Raw genomic sequence first — 5417 nt, 5'->3', positions numbered from 1 at the left:
AATAACTTTTACCTTTCTTTTTTTAAAGGTTTATTTAAATTCTATTTAGTTACCTTATGGTATAATATTAGTTTCAGGAGTAGAATTTAGTGGTTCATCATTTGCATACAACAAGTGCTCATCACAATAAGTGCACTCCTTAAGACCCATCACCCATTTAACCTATCCCACCCCAATCATGCCCACCTAACCTGCAGCAAACCTCAATTCATTCTCTATAGTTAGAACTCTGTCTTATGGTTTGCCTCTCTCTTTTATTTTCCCCTATATTCATCTGTTTTCCATGCACCTTTTCTTAGGAAGTTAGTTGAGAATGAGCATTAGCAAAAAAAAAAAAAAAAAAAAAAAAAAGTGAATAAATGAACATAGAGACAGTAGGTATGAGATTCAGGAAATGGTATATGCAATCTAAAGGAACATTCAAAGGTGGCAACTATGGGAGAGTAATTACACAGTTGAATGCAATTGGACAGAGATTTCAGGAGGATTTTTCCCAAAAAGATGCGGGTCAGGATAGAAGACCTGTTATGATGACCCTCTGGGGAAAAAAACAGAAAGACATTTTAAGGAAGACGTGAAGTGAAAAGAGAGAAAATTAGGAACTCTAGGAAGAGAATTTAGCACCTACTACATTGCTCAACTTGCCTCTGAAGTGAAAAATATTTGAGTGATCCAGAAGAATGTAAACACCGTTTTTTTAAAATTCATAATGTTTTATATTTAGCAATTATATGCAATATATATGCTATATACTTTTCTCTTATTTACTTATTTATTTAATTTAATTTATTTTTATTTTCAGCATAACAGTATTCATTATTTTTGCACCACACCCAGTGCTCCATGCAATCCGTACCCTCTATAATATCCACAACCTGGTACCACGACCTCCCAACTCCCACCCCTTCAAAACCCTCAGATTGTTTTTCAGAGTCCATAGTCTCTCATGGTTCACCTCCCCTTTCAATTTACCCCAACTCCCTTCTCCTCTCTAACTCCCCATGTCCTCCATGCTATTTGTTATGCTCCACAAATAAGTGAAACTATATGATAATTGACTCTCTCTGCTTGACTTATTTCACTCAGCATAATCTCTTCCAGTCCCATCCATGTTGCTACAAAAGTTGGGTATTTGTCCTTTCTGATGGAGGCATAATACTCCATAGTGTATATGGACCACATCTTCCTTACCCATTCGTCCGTTGAAGGGCATCTTGGTTCTTTCCATAGTTTGGCGACCGTGGCCATTGCTGCTATAAACATTGGGGTACAGATGGCCCTTCTTTTCACGACATCTGTATCTTTGGGGTAAATACCCAAGAGTGCAATGGCAGGGTCATAGGGAAGTTCTATTTTTAATTTCTTGAGGAATCTCCACACTGTTCTCCAAAGAGGCTGCACCAACTTGCATTCCCACCAATAAGTGAAACTATATGATAATTGACTTCCATTACAGTGGAAGAGGATTCCCCTTTCTCCACATCCCCTCCAACACATGTTGTTTCCTGTCTTGCTAATTTTGGCCATTCTAACTGGTGTAAGGTGATATCTCAATGTAGTTTTAATTTGAATCTCCCTGACAGCTAGTGATGATGAACATTTTTTCATGTGTCTGGCAGCCATTTGTATGTCTTGATTGTGAAGTGTCTGTCCATATCTTCTGCTTATTTTTTTATATGATTGCCTGTTTTGTGTGTGTTGAGTTTGAGGAGTTCTTTATAGATCCTGGATATCAACCTTTTATCTGTACTGTCATTTGCAAATATCTTCTCCCATTCCATGGGTTGCCTCTTTGTTTTCTTGACTGTTTCCTTGGCTGTGCAGAAGCTTTTGATTTTGATGAAGTCCCAAAAGTTCATCTTCGCTTCTGTTTCCTTTGCCTTTGGAGACATATCTTGAAAGAAGTTGCTGTGGCTGATATTGAAGAGGTTACTGCCTATGTTCTCCTCTAGGATGCTGATGGATTCCTGTCTCACATTGAGGTCTTTTATCCATTTTGAGTTTATCTTTGTGTACGGTGTAAGAGAATGGTCGAGTTTCATTCTTCTACATATTGCTGCCCAGTTTTCCCAGCACCATTTATTGAAGAGACTGTCTTTTTTCCACTGGATATTTTTTCCTGTTTTGTCGAAGATTATTTGACCATAGAGTTGAGGGTCCATATCTGGGCTCTCTACTCTGTTCCACTGGTCTATGTGTCTGTTTTTATGTTAGTACCATGCTGTCTTGGTGATTACAGCTTTGTAGTAAAGCTTGAAATCAGGAAACGTGATGCCCCCCATTTTATTTTTGTTTTTCAACATTTCCTTAGCGATTCGGGGTCTCTTCTGATTCCATACAAATTTTGGGATTATTTGCTCCAGCTCTTTGAAGAATACTGGTGGAATTTTGATCAGAATAGCATTAAAAGTATAGATTGCTCTAGGCAGTATAGACATTTTAACAATGTTTATTCTTCTGATCCAAGAGCATGGAATGGTCTTCCATCTTTTTGTGTCTTCTTCAATTTCTTTCATGAGTGTTCTGTAGTTCCTCGAGTACAGATCCTTTACCTCTTTGGTTAGGTTTATTCCCAAGTATCTTATGGTTCTTGGTGCTATAGTAAATGGAATCTATTCTCTAATTTCCCTTTCTGTATTTTCATTATTAGTGTATAAGAAAGCCACTGATTTCTGTACAGTGTATCCTGCCACATTGCTGAATTGTTGTATGAGTTCTAGTAGTTTGGGGGTGGAGTCTTTTGGGTTTTCCATATAAAGAATCATGTCATCTGCAAAGAGAGAGAGTTTGACTTCTTCATTACCAATTTGGATACCTTTTATTTCCCTTTGTTGTCTGGTTACTGTTGCTAGGACTTCTAATACTACGTTGAACAAGAGTGGTGAGAGTGGGCATCCTTGGTGTGTTCCTGATCTCAATGGGAAGGACGCAAGCTTTTTCCCATTGAGGATGATATTTGCTGTGGGTCTTTCATAGATAGATTTGATGAAGTTCAGGAATTTTCCCTCTATCCCTATACTTTGAAGTGTTTTAATCAGGAACGGATGCTGGATTTTGTCAAATGCTTTTTCTGCATAAATTGAGAGGACCATGTGGTCCTTCTCTCTTTTCTTATTAATTTGTTCCATCACATTGATTGATTTGCGAATGTTGAACCATCCTTGTAGCCCAGGGGTGAATCCCACCTGGTCATGGTGGATAGTCTTTTTAATGCGCTGTTGGATCCTGTTTGCTAGGATCTTGTTGAGAATCTTAGCATCCATATTCATCGGTGATATTGGTCTGAAATTCTCCTTTTTGGTAGGGTCTTTGCCTGGTTTGGGGATCAGGGTAATGCTGGCTTCATAGAAAGAGTTTGGAAGTTTTCCGTCTGCTTCAATTTTTTAAAACAGCTTCAGGAGAATAGGTGTTATTTCTTCTTTGAAAGTTTGGTAGAATTCCCCAGGGAATCCGTCAGGTCCTGGGCTCTTGTTTTTTGGGAGGTTTTTGATCACCACTTCAATCTCATTACTAGATATTGGTTTATTCAGGTTGTCAATTTGGGGAGTTTATAGTTTTCCAGGAATGCATCCATTTCATCTAAGTTGCTTAGCTTATTGGCATATAACTCTTGATAATAACTTCTGATGATTGTTTCTACTTCCTTGGTGTTCGTTGTGATCTCTCCCTTTTCATTCATAATTTTATGTATTTGAGCTTTCTCTCTTTTCTTTTGGATTAGTGTCACCAATGGTTTCTCGATCTTATTGATTCTTTCAAAAAACCAGCTTCTAGTTTCATTGATACGTTCTACTGTATTTCTGGTTTCTACCTCATTGATCTCAGCTCTAATCTTGATTATTTCCCTTTTTACGTGTGGAGTTGGTTTGATTTGTTGATGATTCTCCAGTTCTTTAAGGTGTAGAGACAGCTGGTGTATTCTGGATTTTTCAATTTTTTTTGAGGGAGGCTTGGATGGCTATGTATTTCCCCCTTAGGACCAACTTTGCTGTATCCCATAGGTTTTGGATCAAAGTGTCTTCATTCTTATTGGTTTCCATGAGTTGTTTCAGTTCTTCCTTGATCTCCTGGGTGATCCAAGCATTCTTAAGCAAGGTGGTCTTTAGCTTCCAGGTGTTTGCGTTCCTTTGGAGCTTTTCCTTGTGATTGAGCTCCAGTTTCAAAGCATTGTGATCTAAGAATGTGCAGGGAATAATCTCAGTCTTTTGGTATTGGTTAAGTCCTGATTTGTGACCCAGTATGTGGTCTATTCTTGAGAAGGTTCCATGTGCACTTGAGAAGAATGAGTATTCTGTTGTTTTAGGGTGGAATGTTCTGTATATATCTATGAGGTCCATCTGGTCCAATGTGTCATTCAATGCTCTTGTTTCTTTATTGATTTTCTGCTTCGATGATCTGTCCATTTCTGAGAGAGGCGTGTTAAGATCTCCAACGATTAGTATATTCATATCAATATGACTCTTTATCTCGATTAATGGTTTTCTTATTTAATTGGCTCCTCCCATATTGGGGGCATAGATATTTACAATTGTTAGATCATCTTGGTGGATAGTCCCTTTAAGAATGATGTAGTGTCCTTCTGTATCTCTGACTACAGTCTTTAGTTTAAAATTTAAGTTGTCTGATATGAGAATCGCTACCCCAGCCTTTTTGGGGGGCCCATTGGCATGAAAGATGCTTCTTCATCCCTTCACTTTCAGTCTGGGTGTATCTTTAGGTTCAACATGGGTCTCTTGTAGACAACATATGGATTGGTCCTGTCGTTTTATCCAGTCTGCAACCCTGTGCCATTTTATGGGCGCATTTAGGCCATTCACATTGAGGGTGATTATTGATAGATACGTTTTTATTGACATCATGTTACCTTTGAAGTCTTTCTTTCTGTAGATTGTCTCTATATTTCTGTTCAAAGCTATTCTTGGGCTTTTTCCTCCTTTAAAGAAGCCCCCTTAATATTTCCTGCAGTATCAGCTTGGTGGTTGCATAGTCTTTTAAGCCTTGCTGGTCCATCCATTTTGAATGTCAGTCTTGCTGGATAAAGTATTCTTGGCTGCATGTTCTTCTCATTCAGTGCCCTGAACATATCTTGCCAGCCCTTTCTGGCTTGCCAGGTCTCTGTGGACAGGTCTGATGTTATTCTGATGGGCTTTCCTCTGTACATAAGGATCTTCTTTGTCCTAGCTGCTTTCAAGAGGTTCTGCCTACAATTATAATTCTTCATTCTTACTATTAGGTGTCTCGAGGACTTTCGAGAATCTGTAATCTTGGGGGGGAAACCTTTTGGCCTCTAGTACATGAATGCTGGTTCCATTCACGAGATTTGGAAAATTTTCATGAAGAACTTGTTCCACTATATCTTCTAGACTTCTTTCTTTCTCCTCCCCTTCAGGGATTCCAGTAATTCTGACGTTGGAACA

This window comes from Mustela lutreola, chromosome X (assembly GCF_030435805.1).
Source record: "Mustela lutreola isolate mMusLut2 chromosome X, mMusLut2.pri, whole genome shotgun sequence".
Taxonomy (NCBI): domain Eukaryota; kingdom Metazoa; phylum Chordata; class Mammalia; order Carnivora; family Mustelidae; genus Mustela; species Mustela lutreola.
Note: the sequence above shows the minus strand (reverse complement) of the source record.